Consider the following 20,846-nt stretch of genomic DNA (forward strand, 5'->3'; position numbering starts at 1 on the left):
TGTTACAAACTACAAACTGTGAGGATCTCTTCACACCTGTGGGATGCTTACAATGCAGGTCTATTCAGCCCCAAACATACAGGAAACACACTGGATTATGTCGATGAGGAAAACAGCAAATCAAGAATCAATACCACTAAAAGGTGACCAACAGTTTGATTAAAAAATTATAGTTGTTCATGTCTGTGAATTTTAGGACAGCTAGCTGGCATGTCTTTGTCAGTTTACATTATGTCTAGTCATAAAATTGCACTAAGCGCAACATTTCCAATTTATATTATGCTCACTGGGAACATCTTAGCCGGTATCCAGTAAACAAGTACATCATTGCTGATCTGCATTATGCACCCTGTGCACATAGTTGACAGTTTCCTTTATGCCCCCATTAGCACATCTGACCTGGTTTCTATCATGTTCATGCAAACCCATGGTTGACACCCCAGCACACAGTCTGTACTGCAGGCAGATTTTTCAAATGGTTTCCGAGTGAAAGCTGAACTGTTAGGACCATCTCACTCAACAAATCCTGTTCTGTATGATGCACAGAAAGGTCATTGCATACCCTTCTGTGCATTATTTACATCCTACAGTAGGAGTATGATCCTCTATTGTACTATATACATTTCACGAGTGAAGGGCTCTTCCTTGCACATTACTTTAAAGAGACCTTAATCCTAAAATGTCTGTTCATTAGCCCCCCTATCCCTCTCCTTGTATTAATTTCCCTACATTATCTCATTCTTTCTTTCACATCCCTGTTGCTCAGTGCACTTTGGATGTGTGCCTCTTCTGTTAGTCAACTCTCCTATCTCCGTAGTCTCCTTTTTCTGCATGATTCCTTGTTTCTCTGTAGTCTTTCTGTCTCTGTAAGATACCTTTGCCACCCAACATCTTTTAAACCCCAACTGCTCTTCCTAATCTGTTAAGGTGGCTTGGAGAGTTAAGTGCTTACTCTGGATATCTGTGAGCACACTGCACTCACAGATTTGAACCCCGTCAGTAAATAGTCAGCCCTAGATATTTCTGACATCGATCAATTTAATATCCGTCAACTGAGTAACAGTAACAACACATAACTCAGCTTCCAGTACTGTATAAAAAAGTGGCATTCATATTCTGACATGTGGCCCACTTCTGTGTCTGTGTGTTCCTTTTGCCCATAAGTGCTCTTTCTTTTTCTATGTATTCCTTCTCTTTGTTTCCTGTTTAATTTCGGCTATTAGGTGTCGCTTGAGATACCTATAAGCCAAAACTATTGCATAGGAGTACAGATAGCGAGGAAGGACATATGAATAGGGAAAGAGAGTCTGTAGGTGTTGCTTCGTGTTGTGCCCACCCATTGCCTGTCCATGCTAATCCCTAAGGCAATTGCCACTCATTCCTGCCTTTGCCCGCCCAAAAAAAACCTCCTCATGTGACTCCTTAATGGTCGCTTTAATCAAGCCTTACCATCAGGCTTTGAATTCAAAGTGCCTGCCAGGGTTTGTTCAAAGCAGTCTTCTGAGAGTTAAGGACTTAATTGGAGTTGTAAACCTGCTACTGGTGTAATAAAAATGTCTTACCAAGGCTGCCTTCAACCACTCGATTTAAAAGCACTTCGTGTGTCCTTCATTTAAGTTATGTTACAAAACAAGCATTGGCAAAGCCACAGAAGTCCTGTTCAAAACGAGCATGGCAAAGCCACAGAAGTCCTGTTTAAAATGAGCATTGGCAAAGGCAACATTTTTGACTTGTGCATACGTTTTAAGCTTTTGCCAGGCACTGCTATTAGATGCCCAGGTGCTTGCGCCATTTTACACTTGCTACCAACAATAGGTAGTCTATTCCACCACGGTTGTGCCTGGCAAGTGCCTTTCCCATGCATACTCAAAAGACCAAACTGTTTGCATTGCCAAGGCTTGTTTTATCTTGCTCTGGCCATTCGGTCTCTCTGTGGCCATTTTATTTAAATATGCCCATCTAGGTCTCTTGCCTACTGTTTTGCTCTGTCTCTTGCCCCTTCTTTTTATATGTGCCCTTTTGTTTCTCCCTGACTCTCGTGCCTCACTGTGCTCCTTCTTTTTATAAGTGCTCCATCTGCCTCTCGTTGCCCCTTCTGCTTATATGTATTCCGTTTTGCTATATGTGCCCATTCCATAGCTTTGAGTAGCTTCTTTTTCTCAGGGCAACTTGCATGTTTCCCTTTTGATGTACAGTTTCTACTCAATCAGTTGTATTTTTTCTCTACGCGCCCCTTCTTTCTTTATCTACCAATTTTGTCCTCTTTTTTTTTTAAAGTGTTTGTGTTTGGGTTTATTTAAAATAGACCTCCATAAAAAGCAATGGAGTGGTGTACCATGTTAGTCGAGGATTATGACATAAATGTAAGCCAGATGAGACAAGTTCCAATTGTGGATCTGGGGCGCCCTGGGACATAGTGTTTGTTTCTCCTGGGAGGAGGAGCGGTGGGGTCTAGGAGTTTACTAGCTACTCCCTGAAGAGCAGGGGTTTGAGGTCTTTCGAGTACTGGAAGAATGTTGCGGCCATTGTAATTCTGACTTGACTGGAGCTCCAGTAGGCTAGTGTGTGGCAAGAAAATGCTTTTTTCCTGTTTTATTTCTTTTTGTGTCAGTTTTCTCTTGAGCTTTGCAATGGTCTGCCTCCTGTAGGTTCATGTGCCATCTTGAGTTTTGCAGGAAGGTATGTGTGCGTCCAAGCGGTAGTTGCCTTATGTGCAAAGGTATCTAGCACACTGGAGAGCCTGAGTGATTTGGTGGTTGGGTGTAACTGAATAGTGAGTCTGTCAAGTTGCATGTCATTTGCCACTCTTGAATTGTCTCCTGGTTAGCTGGATGGCTTTGTAGGAATGATTCCGTTTTTTTAGGATTTTGCTTTTGTAGGAAATTGTCACCCATGCTTGGATGGAAGCAAGCCACTCGCTGAGGCGCAAGAGGATTTGGGCATAACTGTGTCACATCTGCATATTGAGATATTTGGGCTAGCAGAAGTGACCCCAGCATCATCATATAGAACCTGACGATTACTGGGGAAAGGATTTAGCTTTGTGGAACCCCGCAGGTGATCAGAAGATGGCCTGACCTGCCGTTGCCCATCTGGACTGCTTGGTGTCTGAGAGGCAAGAGGTGTACCAGCTGAATACCTCTGAACCTTATTCTGAAAATGCTGATTAATGTGATTTGGTCAACAGCTAAGGATATGCATCAGAGAGGTTGAGGAGGACCAGGGGGGAGGCATCTCCTTTGTACATGATCTGGAGAGCATCATCGAGGGTCTCCTGTACGGTAGCACTTTACGCGGTATATCTAGGTCTAAATCCTGATTGGTGGTCACAGAGTAGTCCTTATTGGTTCATCGATAATTTCTCAATGGCTTTGTAGGTGAATTATCAGCCAGTAGTTGGCAAGGTCATCCAGATATATTGTGTTTTTTATTTAAGGAGTGGTTGGATTACTCTTTGTTTAGGCTGCTTGGAAAGATGCCTTAATTGAGTAAGGCATTCACTACTTGGAGAAGTAGGTGTAAAGGCAGTACCCTTGATCTGCTCTACGATGTCTGGAAGGTAGAGCATCCACCTTGTATGAGAGTGGTTTTAGTGATGTTAGAATTTCAACATGGTACTGGAGTAAAGGCAGGCCATGACTCCATGATTGTGTTTAGTGTGGCGGCTGCAGCCCTAAAGACATTAACGTGACGTGTGATATTCTCTATCTCAGAAAGGCTGGAGTTATTAATACTGTTACATGTTTCTGTGGACCTTGCGATTGCTGGTTTGGTAGAGTGTTGCAGCAGTGTCTGACTTCCCCAAATGGAGTCTGATCCTGTTATCTGATGCTGCAATGGATCTGGAGTAATGTGATACTTTGGTCTTAATAATGATGAGTCTCCTGCATGTGCTGCAGAGGGTCTTTAGAGTGTGGAGGTCCCTACTCTCTGTTTTGCTTGTTCATTTATCTTTCCTTCGGATTACATGTTTGTACCTGAGTATACTGTAGGGAGGAGGGTTTAGTCTTCATCTGATTTTGCTTACTTTGGGCTGTTATGAGGTGAAAATTGACCGACCAATGGCCAGTTATGGGGATACAGTTAACATTAACAAATGTGCACAAGTGACCGCGGAAGTAACACACGAGCAGAGTAAGAAGTAAACTAAATGTTGTCAGGATGGTGTTCTCTAAGGTAAGGTGCTGCTCTGGGAGAACTGGACATGAGAAAGTGATTTGAATTAATTTGTATGGCGCATAACCCAGTTAGGGTACAGTGAAGTGTTTACTGTACCTGGGTGCAGACAGCGACAAGAGAGGTTTGAGGAAATTACAAAAGATGATCATTTAAGTAGAAAATTAACAGGTAGGTTGCGAGAAGAGAAAAGGTTTTAAGATTTTTCCTGTAAGTCAGCAGTAAGGTCATGATCTAAAATGGGGCGGAAGCTTGTTCCAAAGACGAGGTTCAATAATTGAGAATCGCTTATCTCCTCTGGGTGCCTCTTAGGGTACTCAAACAAATGTTCCCCCATTTCTTAGCAAGTCTGGGATGGGGCCTGACCCGGCAAATACATCAATTAACCAGTGAGTTTACAGTCTCAGGCTTTGGGGTCTCCTGAATCCTTCTTCCAGTTATTCTTATTACAGGTTCCGGTTCCCAAACGTTTTGCCTGCAGTTCATGTAGTATTTGTTTCTTGATTCTCTGCCCCAGGTTTAAGGATTCCCACACTCTGTTTCCCACAGTATATCCTTCCTTGGCGATCCAGAGCTTGCACTCGAGCTTCAGCCCTGGATTGGAGCCTGTTTAAGATTCTTTAAGTATGGCAGTGAATAGCGGATCTTCCAACAAGGAGCAGAGAAACAGGAGAATAAAAGGTTGCCCCTAAAGCTGGACGAGTGCTCTTACCATGACCCTCGCTGCCTCCATTAACCTCAGGGTTCTGCTCCTTCAGCCACTTGCCAAACGTTCTCTCTCTCTCCTTCCTGATGTCTCACCTCAAGTCTCACTCTCACAAGCCTTAAACTAGATTGTCTGTCTCCATAGATATACCCATTTTGGTATTGGGATCCACCACCTTGTCTTTAGCAATAAATAGTCCACTCCACACTTCTCAGCAAGGATTGAGTCAGTCAATAAATCAGTTGGTTTATTTCAGAATAGTTATCTATATTTATAAAAGTGAAAATGTGTGGGTTTGTGGCTTGGAGAAGCATTGTTCCTCATACAATTCCATGCCGTTTCACCAATATACACTACATTTTGCATAGTTTCCTGTTAGGGCCTTCAGGACAATACTGGCTACATGACATTTGGATACCACACCCCCGTTTACAGAATCTCAGCAAAAGTCAAACATTTTGATGGGTTTGTGGTTTAGCGAAGCATTGTTCCTTATACAATTCCACATCATTTCACCAATCTGAACCGACTTTTGCATAGCTACCTGTTAGGACCCTCCAAACATTACCGCCTACATAACATTTGGACACCCCACGCCTTGCCCTGGATTTCAGCACCTTCTCACATGAGACGGTTGCCTGAAATCGGAGAAACATCAATGTGGTAATATGAGGACCGGTCCTCAACCCTAGAATGCACGGTTTCTGGGATATTTGCACCGCAATGCACCTCAACGAACTGCACCACACCAGGGTGAGGCAACATGTGGGGCGAGAGCACATTAGGTTCCCGTATGCAGCAGCACACCAACTCTCACATCCCCCAACGTCTGCTCCGGGGTATGTCAGCCAGCCACAAACGCCCATTCTCAGTGCAGTTTACTTCAGAGTGCAAAGCACATCAAGTGATAAACAAATCGGAACAGCGACCTACAATTGATAAGAGTGCTATCATGTCTGTCCACAGAACCCTTATGGAGAACGGGTACTTTTTTCTAGGAATCCATAAAAATCACAAAATAAATATCAATCCATCACAATATAAAACAACAGCGAATTGAGACTGTGAAGAGAGAGATTTTCCAGCCTCTGTAAAACATATACATTCCCACAATCAGTTAGCTCACTCCAATAGGCATGGGCTGTTAATCCCATGCCTCTATAGTTTGCCAACATATGCTCGACTGAAGACTGTTTCATAGTCTTGGCAAATCTAAACAGGCTCCCGATAATTGGTTCATCATGGACCTTTGTTTATCAACATTGGTCTTCAAAGCAAAACATTGATTATAACCTAGGTAGGCAAAATGTTTACATTTCAGCAGCCTATGGCTGTTAAATGATATTTGTGGGGACTTCCTTTGATGTTAGAAAAGCGCATGCCATAGCATTTCCCGGCATTTGCCATCAGACCACGATATAGTAGATATAGTTGCCTTAAGGTCAACCAGTGTCCACAAGGATTTGGGAGTTCTAGCAAGCAGCACTGCGTCATCAGCAAACCATAAAACAGGCAGCCTTCCTTCTCCACAATGGGGTACATCAGCATTTGTAGTTTCTATGGTGGAAGAAAAGGAATTTACATAGAGATTGAACAGGACGCCTTTACCCACCTTAATAGTATCCCTCAATTCATCATGCTGTATCAGTATTAAGAGCCTGCATTATCCGAATCGGGGGCTTCAGGTTAACATCTGATCAAGGGAGATATTAAGGAGCCTCCTGTCCACGTGGCCAAAGGCCGAACTTAGGCCCATAAAGGCCACGTAGATACGAGTTCCTAAAAGGAGGGCATATTTTGCCAGAATCTCATATAAATTAAGACACTGGTTTATGCTGCCCATAATCATCATAAAGGCTAGTTGAGTATCTGACAGAAGGCCAGGTCACCTGAGCCAGTCCTGAATTCTATTCAATAATATTCCTGAAAAGAGCTTAGATGTTCACTCCAGCAGGGTGACTGCGAGGTAGAAGGATGCAAGGGACTTACTTCCCTTTTGGTAGTTCAGCACAGTAATTAGTCATCTCACCGAAAACCATGTATTCAATGAATTTTTTACCGAAGCAAATTCAGTGAATAAAAATACTGATTTTTAAAATATGTATATATATATGAGGAGGGCGGTAGAGGGTAAAAACAGGTGGGGAGGGGATTGAGAGGGTTAAAAACATAGGGACAGAGGGGGTAGGTGGTGGGCGCGAACTTCCCAAATAAAAAAAAATAACAAATCAGTATTTTTTGGGAATTTGCTCTGCTAAAAAAAGGCCTCCAATAAAAAGTCTTCGGTAAAATCGCAGTAAACCGATCAGCACATACTGGTCTGACAACTATCTGGAATATGTCCATTAGTGATAATGGTATTCAAAACTTGCATCAGGAAAGATGCCCACAAACCAGTGTGGCACAAAATAAGTAATGTGGCAACCCACCAAAATCAGGGGCTTTGAGTCGTTTTTGTCTCCCAATTATAGAGATGAATTTGCTAATGAAAAAGTGAGTCAATGGGCCTCATTTCGACTTTGGAGGTAGCCATGTCGCTACTGGCAGCATGGCTGCCGCCAAAATCGGGTCCGGGTTCCCTGAATGGGGAATTACCGGGCCATTCTGAGTTCGGAGGGCCCGGTAATTCCTCCCTCCAGGAACCCGGACCCATACCTTCCCTATTCCCATTTGAGCCCCCATAGGGCTCAATGGGAATGGGAGAGGGAGGAAATAACGGGCCGATTACGAGCGGCCCGTTGTTTCCTCCCTCTTCCCCTCACGGGACCCGGAAAGGACGCCTGGTTTGACCAGGCGTCCCTTAACAAGTCCCGCGAGGGGAGCTTGTAATGAGGCAGAACGGGGTTAACGGGTCCGCCTCCTTTAGCGGAGCCCGTTAACCCGTTCCGCCTCAGTTTTAATGAGGCCCATTGTCTCCTTATCCGCAGATAGATCCTCACCACTAATCACCTCGCTATTACTGCCAGTACTGTACAAGCTGTGCCCATGCTTAATCCAACAGACACATGTACTTCTGGGACTTTCTAAAAACCCAGATCAAGGCCATTCAGATTCCTGGTAACAGTCTTCCAAAAATATTTAGAATCACGATTAGTAGCTGCCACACAGAGGGCGTTGCAGTGTTCCCTTGCAGTATCTATCCTCCTTCTTGTAAGTTCCAATTTAAATTCTCATCTTCTTATCCGGATATCCATAACATTTGGGGAAAAATCTTTGAGAGTGGTAAGAACGAGTCCCTTTTCGGTCTTGCAGCAGACCGATGGCCATGGTTTTGTACTGGAGAATGAATGGGGTCATTGGGCTCATTGTGAGTTTGGCGGTGTGGCCAAAAACTGTTGTAATGCAGTGGTAACAGAGTTACCACTGCATTAACGCCATATTACACACCGTCGAACTATAGGTTTGGAGTTAAGGTGAAGGAAAAACCTCCAGAAAAATGCTAGAGGTATTTCTGCCACCTTAGCGCAAAAAACTGCCATTTTGAGACAATTACCATCAGTGGTAATTACACAGAATTCCCCATTGAGTCTGAATGACTCTATAAATGGGGACTAACACTGTCATACCGCCACTCATTATCTGGCGGTAATTCCACCTGACCAAGTGGCAGTAACGGTAAATCCATTTGGTTATATATTGGTGGATTTACCGCTGAGAGACCACTAAACTTGTAATGAGGCCCATTAATAGCATTACATTTTTCTGTGGACCTTGTGATTACTGGTTCGGTAGCGGGTCGCAGCAGTGTTTGACTTCCACAAAGAGGGATTTGATCCTGTTGCCCTAACATAGTCTTTTAACAATCCGCCAGTTCAGCTCTTCCTTTTACTACCTCCTTCCTCACCTCCTTGGTGTTATCCTGCATTTCCCTTTCAGTTCTTACTACCACCTGCGCCACCTCTTCCACCAACTCTGCCTTTCTTTCCTAATCTCTCATTCTTTTCTTATCAACCTCTTGTCAGTATTTCCCAGCCATTTACTCTCATACCCACAGACTTCACTGCCTTGGAGTATTAATGTACTAAGGTTCTCCAAGTCTCATAACTTGCCAACCTTTTTCACCTATTTGAGGACCTTCTTCACACCCTCAGTCACTTCCCATATAAAATTCAGGCTCCTCTACTTCTCAGATATCTCTTCCACCGCCTGGGCCTTCCTTTCCCCAGTCCCATATGTCTTCTCTATCACGGCCCTGTCAATCCCTTAGTCTCACCCTTCATGGTCTGTCTTTCCAGCCTCCTGTGCCTCCCCTGCAGCCTCTTGCCTCCTCCTTACCCCTTCAGGGCTTCCCTTCCTGTCTCTGATCTCCTTCTGCAGCTCCTTCTGTTCACCTTTCTAGACAGCACCAAATTAGCTCTTCCTCCGAACTCCACCGCCTACTGACCAAGCCCTTGTTTTTCATTGTGATTTGACCCTCCTTCCTGTGTCTCTCTGGTGTAGTGGGACTTAGGTGTGGTTGACGGGATGAGGATCACCTGTGGGGTACCGCCTCTGGGGTTGGCTTGCAGCCCTGCTGGACTTGAGATTTGTGTGTCTCTCCTCCTGGGCTGTCTTCCAACTGCCTTGCAAACTCTGGCCCTGTCTTCCAGCCTGCCTCTGGGATAAGGAAACCCAGGTATGCATGTTTTGTGCAGAATTTGGAGTCGCAGTTCTTTATGCCTGGTTGCGGCTATAGTTACTGCTGGATTGCAGCTTTAAGGATCATGTTTGCCATCTTGGAGTTCTCAACTTCCTCTTTCTCTTTGGGTCGCTCATGTATGAACTGGCTGGTGGGTCCCACCCTTCAGGATGGCTCTGAGTTAAAAGGTAGGGATTGGGTCATGCTACTCTCTTTCATTGGGCGGTCCTCTCTATGGTGGTCAGACTCTGGCCCAGCCCTTGGTGTGGACTCCTTTGGCCTATCTGTTCTTAACTGTATGGAAGTGGAGGTCTTGTGTGATGACAGGCTGACTGCCTCTCAGATTTCCTGGTCTAGGTCAGATTCCTCTATTGCTGTGGCTAGATTTAGGAGAGGTTTCTGCACCTGTGCGAGTGGAGAAGACCATGCAGAAAAAGCTGGCTCAGTGGGACTGATGCTCCCCGATTTCCTTAAAGGGACAGTAGCATCTCTAGTCACAATGTGACGAGTCCCTGCCCTCCGTGCGTGGCATCATAGGGTTAGGAAGGGGATCCTCCCAGGCCTCCTTCTGGCCCAATAACATGCCACATGTGGTGACACCCAGCCATCTTGTTGACCACACCATCAACCAATGTGGTCAGGCAGTGGACTTTATCACAGAGCCTGGATATCTAACAGTTCTGTCATGGTGTGGGCAAAGGTTGATAGTAGGGTGTCAACAGGGAAATTGATTGGGATAACTGAGGTCAGTTTTGGGAGACTCTGTTTTAGAGCTTCTGGAAGTTCTTAAAGGAAGGCTGTGGAGACATGGTGGGCTTACCCTGTCCCTTGTTAGTAGGGAAGAGAGAGACAGAGAGAGAGAGAGAGAGAGAGAGAGAGAGAGAGAGAGAGAGAGAGAGAGAGAGAGAGAGAGAGTATGTGTGTGTGTGTGCATGTGTGTGCATGTGCGAGAGAGAGAGAGAGAGAGAGAGAGAGAGAGAGCGATGGATGGGGATGATGGTGGCGTGGCTGTCCAGTAAAGTGGGATACGTTTGAGGCATTCGACTAGTGGAGATGGAGACGATGCAAACTATTGTGTCACTTCTAACATGATAACTGTTCCATGTAAGTTGTTTATGGGCTACTTATTCTGTAAGGTAACAAAGAGCACCACTAGTGTTTTTAGTGGCGTGGCTTCCTGGTAGGTTGAAGTCACAAAGGAAGATGTTTAATGAGTGTATGACTGATAACAATGTGATAAGATAAGCCTGATGAGCGCATCACGAAATGTCTAAAAGCTGTGTAGTGGTTGATATATAAGGTGGAGGGTGTCAGTCTGCTTTTACGATGACAGGAAGAGGCATGTGAGGAGCTCCATGGCAACCATTGCCACGCAATCCTAAACGGTACAAGGTGAGTTCAATTTGTGGATGACTTTGAGACCTTCTCCTACCTTCCCCATGCAGTCAGTATGTAAGATGCACCAGGAAGTACAAGGATGTCTAGCACATCTGAGAACTCATGTCTCAGTGATAAAGATAGCATTGAGCTTGTGTTGAAAAGGGTTGCGATTGTAGGTGGTTTAAGGGTCTCTTCTAGTGATATGTGCTCTTCTGTGTCTCTGTCCACCTTCTTTCTGTACATGTGCCTTCTTTCTCTATGCCCCCCTTTTGTCTCTTTCTACCCCTTCTGTCTCACTGTTTTGCTTTTGAGTCTCTATGTACCCCAAGTTAATCTGTGGACCTTATTTTTCTATATACCCCTTCTGTCTCGCTTTGCTCTTTGTGTGTGTCTCTATGCACCTTACCGGTTTCAATTTTGAGTCTCTCTGCACCCCTTTGCTCTGTGTGTCCCTTCTTCCTCTGTGCACTCCTTCTGTCCCAATGAACTCCTTCTCACACTGTGCCTCTTCTATTTATATGTGCCTATCTGTGTCTATGTGTGCCTTCATTCTCTTTGAGGACTTTCTTTATGTGCCCCTGCCATTTCTCCCAGTGCACGTTATATCCCTGTTTCCCCAGTACCTCTCCTGTTTTCCTGTGTCCTGTTTCATACCATGTATGTGTGAGCTCTCCATACTCAGACACGTCCTACCTAGTGGGTGATTCCCAATGCAATAACAGGCACAGTTTGGTATGATTGTAGAAATGCATATCATTCCCAGAAAATGGTAATATAGACAACATGCACTATATATCATATGTACAGCACATATTCCTACATGTAGTTCCCATCAAACACCTTAGACTGGTTTATAATGCTGCAAAGAGGAAACAAAGAGAGGCATTTGTCATTATTTATAGTGAATTTCCAGGAAGTCTTGATGGAGAAAATTGCATTAACCCCTGAGACCCAGACAACAAATAAAATTCTGTGGCCCTCATTACGACCCTGGCGGAAAGTAACTGACCTGACCGCCATAGCGTAAATAGCGTTTCCGCCATTGCACGACGGAGTAAAGTGCGGCTAATTCCGACCCATCGGGCACGAGCACTACGCCATGGCGGAAGTGCAAAGTCGGCAATGGCGGAAATGTCCCCAAAACGCCCCTCACCGCCGTCGTACGGCGCCCTAGGTGCAATTCCGCCACCCATCATAGCGGTCACCGTAATGAGCGGCAATCGGAAAATACGGTGACCGTAAATATACGGAAACGGAAGTCAAAACATGGTCCCGGAACGGGAAACAGCACGCCGTACACCTATAAAATCAGAATTCCCACACAACCATTAAAAATACTACCCTGAGACACAACCCAACCCGTCATCCACCCTAGTGAAAACAAGAAAAATGGGAAAAGTAGCGAAGAAAGCGTGCGACCGCAAGCGGCAGGTCCACTTCTCCCGTGAGGAACTCACCGTACTCACAGAGACCCTCCAGGAGAATGCTGCCGTCGTCTTCTCGACGCAAATGACCAGGACGGCACTTGCGAACAAGAAGGCCATATGGGCCCTGCAGCTCCCATTGGCCCCTCTTGAGATGAGCCTGGCTGCTCAGTCACTCTGCCAACTTGTGTGGTACATGCTTATGCTGATGGTTGGTTTGTTTACTGGCAGGAGTACAGGGCTGGTGCAGTCTCCCTCAGGATACTGCTTTGAATGTTGCCTTACACTGGTGTCAAGCGATGGGGGGCCTGTTTTTGTTTGTCTCATATTTCAGTTCATGTTGCTGTACTTGAACCTTCACATGCCTGTGCTGCATCAGTACGGCAATGGTGCCATGGCAAATATGGATGGCCACTCACAAGGCACTTGGAGCCCCTAGATTCATTTGTTCGTTGGCATGCATGGGTGACTTGTACATTTCACTGGTTGCATTGTGTGACTTCATTGCACCTACGAGGAGTTGTGCAATGTGGGCAGGGAGTGGTGTACAGGCACTCAGTAGGGCCTTTTACGGTTGGTTCGCGATGCCGTACTTCTCACCATGGCGGAATGGTACTTTCCGCCATGCTTGATGGCGTTAGGTATATGTCCGCTAGGGTCAGCATTCGCGTACCGTTGCGCCATGGTGGTAATTACGGTTTCGCATGGCGCGCGTGCGCGTACTTGGTGCAGTTAGCGTTGGCGTTCACTACGGTGTCGCTAATGGCATCGTACTTTACGGTGACGGGTATAATCGCACCGAGCGGTATTCGATGGCGGTATTGCATTTCCGCCATCGTTTTTCGATTTCCGCCAGGGTCGTAATGAGGGCCTGTGTGATTTAGGGCCAGATCATGGGTTCTCTGTGTACTGTTTGTTTCTACGGGCTACTTCAGTCTACTCTATTGGGACTCTTTTTACTCAATATGTCAATCTATCTCTATTTGATCGTTCTTTCTCTCCGTACATATGTGCCCTTTCAATTATACTGTGCACCCACTGCTTCACAGTGATACATTCTGTCTCTCTCATTTTTCTCCTTAGACCCTCTCTGTCCCTTCTGTCTTCGTACCCTTTCTTTCTGTGGGCCTCATTACAAGTTTGGTGGTTCGGTACAAAGTTGGCAATAATTGTGTACCTTTACCACACTGCTGAATTTCAAGTTTTGACCATGAAGTGAAGGAGAATTTACGGCCAAATATCTGTGGATTTACCGCAATGGACTCAACGCTTGGAGTAAATCTGAAAAAATAAATCTCCATTGGGTCCTATGGACTTTAAAAATATGAATTTAAACTGCCTTACCAGCATTCATAATCTGGCAGTAATTCTGCAGACTGGCAAGTGTGAGTGTGCCAGTGTGAGTGTCTCTTGTTTCATCCAATTTCTGTTCTTTATCTCTGTCCACTTTCAGTTCTTATGACCTCTATCTGGGCTTCCATGTCTCTCTGTTCCCTTTGTTGCCACTGATGCTTCCTTGTCGTCCTGATGCTGGAACGCATTTGCCACATCCAATGTTATGTCCTGTGCATGTTGGATGCTTGATGATAACTCTCGTGTTGTGTCACATGGAGTGACAACTAAACCTTGAGGCTACCAGGAAGAGGGTCTGCCAGTGGCTGTCTCTTATATAACAAAAAGAAAGAGGTGATGGCTGGAAGGTTTAGAATGAATCTTAACCTCTGGCATTGCTATGGGCAAGCCTCCAGACCATCCTTCTTCGCATGCCAAGCCATTGCAGAGGGGGAAAGGCCATATGAAAATCAGGCTTGGTCCCACCCGAAAAGGGGCAGTCCAGCCCAAACTGCTATGTCACATCCCTTCTGCACGAGACCACAAGCATCCCCAAACATGTTTCAGCCTTGTTGGGCCTCATCAGTGAGGAGTAGCTTGGGTCTCTAGGCCCAGCGGGCACAGGACCCACGTATGGGCATACCCGTCTCACTCTTCTGTAATGGCTTGGCAGGCGAAGAACGATGGTCTGGAGGGTTGCCCAGAGCAATGCCAGTGGTTAAGATTAATTCTAAGCCTTCCAGCCATCTCTTTGTTTTTGCTTTGTGACCCCGAGTGGGACGGGTATGCCCAGACATGGGTCCTGTGCCTGCTGGGCACATATTTCATTTAAAGATGTTATTCCCAACTCAAGAAATTCCACAGGACAAATACGCATTTCCCAAGAGAACATGATTTCTTAAAATGTGCACTGTGTGGCAGAATGTCAATATGAATGTTTCAGAATATTCTGGCTCAGATATTGTTGTGGTCTTGAGGTTATGTTTCTGGCCTTACAGCCATATGACCTGATTTCGAATCCCAAACACGGCGCTGTGTTATCAAGTAGAAGTAGCACGTTTTTATTTTAAAAAATTGAATTCATTAAAAAAACACAGCGGGGCGGCGGCAGCCCCCTGACAAAAGTGGGCACCCACGTGTTCCCCCGACTTGAGCCTTGCTGTGGTGGAAGGAAAGAATACAGAAGTAATTGGAGAGAGGGAGGGTCTGTAAGTGCTGTAGTCACACTCTGCACACGTCAATCAAAGAACACTGGCTGTGCATTCAACAACCAATTAAAAATTAAGTATTCAATGGTCAAACGTTACACATACCTCAGTTGGGCCCTGGGCAGCAAATGCAGTAAAAGATTTGCGGGGCCCCCTAATTTGCCTATGTGGGACATCACAGGAAATTATGTCTCAGAATTAGTCGCTGATACTCGAGGGGATAATGGAAAGTTATGCTAAAAGAAGTTACCAATAGTAAGACAAGTGACAAATACATTTTGTGAGATCCAATATATGATTGGTCACATAATATTACATGCTTAAAAAAAAATGTATTGGACATTTGTATTGCGCCTATACACAAGTGTCTCCAGGCGCCACAAGACATGAGAGGTGTGGACATGGGAATCATAAGAATACAACAAGGAACAAAGAATCTGTTGTATTGGCCTTATGATAATCCTACCATGCTGTGCATAACAAGGTGATAAGTAAGGGGGGGCTGTAGAAGGAGAAGTACAGGAGAGGAGAGCCCCCGCAGGCGGGCAAGTGCTGGTGAGGCCACGGCGGCAAGTGCCAAGGGCAAGATGGAGGTGCAGTAGACAAAAGGACTGGTTTGGGAATAGTCCGGGAAAGGAAGTCCGAGGGGCAAGTGTTAGCAAAGGAATACTGAGAGGGACTGTTGGGGGGGATCTGGTCCCTGTATGACTCCTAAGGGACCAGGACCCAGTCACAGCGACAGGTGTAGGGTTTAGCACAGGAGGGGGAGAGGTAAGGAAGAGGAGAAGAGGATGGTCTTGAGAAGTTTCCGGAGTTTAAGACAATCCGGCTCACGTCTGAGGGGGTGGGGGATCTACCTCCAACTCTCTACTTGGAGAAACGTTTGACCTGCAGAAAGATGGAGCCAGAAGATCTGGCTAGGAGGTATTTAGGGAGAGAAAGCTGGCTGCAGAGAGGTCCCAGGCCTCAGACAGCCTTGTGGATGATGCAAAGGGTTTTGAATTTGATCCTTGCAGTCAGTGGGAGCCAGTGTAGAGATTTTGCGGTCCCTGGTCTTGAGGCCAAGGATAAGTCTTGCATTCCTATTCTGGATTAGTTGAATCGAGCAAAGGAAGTAAAGAGGAAGGTTGAGGAAGAAGCTATTGCAGTAGTCAAGCCTAGAGACAACCAGGGCTCTGGAGACATTGAGCTTCTGGGGGAAGGTGAGGGATATATGATGCATTATCATGAGTGAGGTTTTTTGGGACCAGAAGGCAATGTGAGTTGAATGACTTTTGCTTCTAATTTTGGCAGATAAATCATAGTGAGATAAACTAATTTGCCTGGGAGCACACCCTTTGGTTAAGTGGTGAAGCTGGGATTTGAGACCAGTCTGCAACTCAGGCTCTTAAACACATTGTACAAACTGTAGTTGGGAGAAATAGTGTTGCCGCAGGTTCTACTTTGGTTTGAAAACACCATCTGGCTTTGGATTGAAGTGCAAACAATTATGACTGTGTTTTGCTAACTGAAGGTAACTGTTGTTTTGCAGCAGTTTCATGATTGTTTTTATTTGTATATATGTGTTCATATTGTTCAGACTAGCAATAGGCTCATAATTCACAGGCTACAGAGGAAGATGATTTTGAATGTCTCCTATTAATGCTTTTTTAACATGATGTGATATATATAATTAATGTCTCCAGCGATGATTCCATCTTCCAAAGTCCTTATGCCGGGGTTGGCTCCGGAGCAGACAGAGCAAAGTGCTTCTACTGCAGGACTGCCCTAGGATGATACCAAAGCAGAGCCTATTTTCCAGGGAGGTCAAGTCTTCAAATGTTAACTAATCAGCACACGACCGGGACCAGAGAAAACCTCTCCAATCTCCAGGCCAGCAACCTTACGTCTCACATCCCTGGAAAGTGCAAATCAGCAGGACCCACTCGCCCGCCCCTGCTTTCCCCTCCTCACCCCCAAGTTTGCCTTTCAACAATACGTTGTACACAAGTCATAAATCCTCAGGGAAATATGTTAAGCAGAAAGAGGTACAATTGTATTATTATCCCCCCCAACCCACCTCCCCCCCACACCCTGTGTTTGAATGAAAGGCCACAAAATACTAGAATGCAATTCAGCCTGGGGCTAAACATTGGCCTGGGGGTTTTGTAAATGTATGTTCAAGATTTAAAAAGACTCACAATCAAAGAGAACGTGTGAAAAGGTAAGATGGTTGTTTGTCATTGTTTGACCAAGTCATGCTTCATATATGAAGTGGGGAAAATTTGATGTTCAACAAGAAAGAAACACTTTTTGGTGACAAATAAGAGCACATGAAACTAAGGGAGAAATTTTTAAACTTTGTTTTTGTGTGGCATTTTAATTGTCTTGAAAAAATGAATAGGTTTGACCCGCTAACTGGTGCTTTGTGTGTGCTTTCAGAATAATAATGCCCCCATGCTGTTCTTCTTAACTAAACTTTAAAACGTTAGCTCTCCTTAAACACAATGCTTTCTGACATTAGCCATCTCATAAAAATAGCGGGAGCAAGAGGTACTTAAGTATTTGCAGGCCCCAGTGGGACCTGCAGTGCACCGTTCGAGAGATACCTTTTTGGGGGGGGGGGATTGATCTCGATTCTCGGAGAAAGCTCTACAGATCACACTGGAAGCAGTATAATTATTATAATGATGTGTTATATATAGCGCCTTACACCAAAGCGCTTTCCAGAGCATTTATTTACATACACTATCACCCAACTTAAATTGGTACTCATTTATCGAACTCGGAAGGATGAAAGGCTGGGCTGGCCTTGCCAGGATTGGAAGCTGCGACGTGCAGATCACGCTCAGATCGCAGCGTGGGCGCTCAACTCGCTGTCCCATTTTACTGGCTTCCACCCGGCAATACAATGTATTCATTTTCCTCCCCCCCCCCTATCCTCTACCCTCCTGGTTCTTGTATGTCTCTTGTTAGTCTCCCTGTACGTCTCCCCCCTTATCTCTATACTCACTACATATAAATCACTCTTTACAGACTAGAGTTACTACTATTCATATACAACTTGTTATATTAATGTTGTTAATACCTACTATAGTTCATATTATATTCGTAGGTGAATTTAACAAATGAATTAGTTATATAGAAAGTCTATTACAATTGATCAAAATCATTCACTATGTAAATTCTTTATGGTTCTTGTTTCATTCAAAGTCTGTAACTTGTTGATATTTGTATCATTCTCGATATGTAAAACAATAAAAATTATTAAAATTAAAAAAACAATGTATTCATTTGTATTCACGTGGAAAGTTGGCAGATGGGGCCTGCGCATTCCGCATGAGCTTGGGGACCTGAGCGATGGCACAGACTGCCCATGCCCAGGGTCGGCCCTCTTTCTCAGGAAGGACCCATCAAAACGCACAGAAAATCATTAATGTAAATGCATCTGCATTCCACGGAACTGCAGGTGTTTCCAGCAAGATCGAACTATTTTCATTGCGGCCTGCAATATTGCTATATACCACCGGAGGTCCCCATAACATTAGAAATGGGAATGTCTGAAACGTCTTAAGCAATCACCAACTCAAGCAAACTGAAGCCATCAAATGCGGTATCAAGAGGGTTAGTGTTGGCTAGTTATTATGATCCGATTTGTTTCCTTTCTAAACATCGACTGGTGAAACTTAAACATGAACGGATAAAAACTATAATCTTTACAATTTCACATTCATGGATCCAATAAGATTCCTGCAAAAACAGGATTTGTTCGCTCCTATTACACTTTGCCCCATAGCACTCCCTGTTATTCCTAGCTCACTCCATAGCTATACGGAATACGCAGAATGCAATGCACCGTTCGCAGGCATTGGGGTCATCCTGTACGTGATACAAAAAAGATTCTATCACCAACATGAACACTGACCAAGTCAGGTCCTAAAGTAGAAACGTGGACGAAAAGTGCAAGTAAATGGGACTTACCTGCATGCAGGAGTGGACTGGGACCAAAAGGGGCCCTGGACATGTTGTTCAAAGGGGGGCTATTTAACAATGTGAAAACAAGCCATGCCCCTCTAAGTAGGGTTTTGGTGGTCCTCCACCCAAGACAATTTGGAAAGATGAGTCCAAAGTTTTCAAGCACAGTTGTACCTATATAGGGATAAAAAAGTGGAGGCTTTGTAACCTGTATTGTTCTCAAAGGAATAGAGGGGGGTGGGGGGGGGGGGGGGGCGTGAGGAGAGGTCGAAGAGAAGGGGTGGAGTGACTGGGAGACAAAGTAAATGAAGCAGCAAAGGAATAAGTTACTTACCTGTAACTCCAGCTCGCCAGCATTGGTATCTTTCATAGATTCACATGCTGTGAATATTCCCCGTCATCAGACTGGGAAGTCTCGGTAAAATAGAGCAGTTTAAACTTAAACGGAAACTTTCAGTCACTGTTGTGCTCTAGTGCAGTCATTTTGGGTCAACTGCCCACAGCCAATAGGAACATCTCCCTTAACTCCTCCCCTGTTGGCCATCTTCAGATTTAGCAAGCGCATGTGAGTGGCAGTAAGAGCCGAAAGATGAGTCATGCGGGGTCGGTGGGAGGGTCACATGTGAATCTATGAAAGATAGCAATGCTGGAGAACCGGAGTTACAGGTAACTTATTCTTTCTCCAGCATTGTATCTTTCATAGATTCACAAGCTGTGAATAGATCACACAGCAGTATTAATAAACAATACATACGGGCGGAGGTTAGCTCTCAGCAGAACTTACCACTAGAGACTTACTAAGTTTTTTACACAAAAAAAGGTTCCTCAGAACCGACTGGCCAACTCTAGATTTTTCTGCCAAGTAGAACCTGGTGAATGTATGCAAGGTAGCTGCACGGCAGATATCAGGCAGCGGGATTCCGGAGAGGAAGGCAGTGGTAGCAGCCACTGCCCTTTGACCGCAGAAGGAAATGCAGGCCAAAATCCACCTTGAAATGGAACAGTTTGACAAAGCCTTTCCTTGTCCAATCAGACACAATCACACTAATAATTGGTCAGTGAGATGGAATGACTTAGTAATTGCAACATAGTACTTCACAGTGTGCAGCACATCCAAGAAATGCAATGCACGCTCAGCCGGGGATGTTGGTACGCCAAAAAACACTGGTAAAACCACTGATTGATTCAGACGGAAGGAGGACGGCACCTTAGGCATAAATTTAGGATTAATATGAAGTATGGCCTTCTCCTTGTGAAATGTCAAATAAGGCGTCTGCAAGAAAATGTCTGGATTTCACCTACTCGCCTGGCTGATTTAATGGCCACCAAGAAAGCAGTCTTTCAGGAAAGATGTTTGATGGATGCCCTCTGAAGGGGTTCAAAAGGCGGTTTCATGAGCCTTGACAGCAGTTCACTTAATCCCCAAGCTGGGGCTGGGGTCGAATGGGCAGAAAAGACCTCAACAGCCCACGCAAGAACTCCTTCACCAACTGGTGGGACCACAGTGATGGCACCCCTGTGGAACGGTTGTAACTGGAAATGGCAACTACGTGCACCTTGATTGAAGTGTGTGTCAAACCTGACTTAGCCAAGGACAACAAATAAGGCAGGATGTCTTGAGGCTGGACGGCATGAGGCCACAATTGCTGACTTCTGCACCACACCTGCAAACGTTTCCATTTGCTCTTGTAGCACGCCAAAGTGGCGGGTGCCCTAGCCAGGACCAGTCTTGTGGAAGGGACAAAGCTGGCTGGCGAAACTCTTGCACCCACTGTTGTTGTAGGTGGCAAAAAGGTTGATCTCCGGTGTGCCCCAAGTCTGCAACAACAGGTGAAGTTGATCCTCGTGCAGCTCCAAGTCATGGCAAGAGCGCAACTCCCTGCGGAGGGACTCTGCTAGGGTATTCTGAATCCCTGGTAGATGGAGCGGAATGAGGAACATTTGGTGTTGCAGCGCCCAGTGCCAGAGTGCCTAAGCTTCCTTGGACAACTGTGGGGACCTGGTTCCCCCTTGCTTGCGGACATAAAACATTGATGTTGTATTGTCGG

At 45.2% G+C, this 20,846-nt stretch overlaps 1 protein-coding gene across 1 annotated transcript in view; it reads right to left on the reverse strand.

The window, feature by feature from the left end:
• The window catches only part of DNMT3L (DNA methyltransferase 3 like), a 441,537-nt gene that overhangs the window by 71,786 nt on the left and 348,905 nt on the right, over positions 1-20,846 (reverse strand). The gene's annotated exons all lie outside the window — the stretch shown is intronic.

The sequence above is a fragment of the Ambystoma mexicanum genome, chromosome 9 (assembly GCF_040938575.1).
Source record: "Ambystoma mexicanum isolate Mex_15411 chromosome 9, UKY_AmexF1_1, whole genome shotgun sequence".
NCBI classification, from domain to species: Eukaryota; Metazoa; Chordata; class Amphibia; order Caudata; family Ambystomatidae; genus Ambystoma; species Ambystoma mexicanum.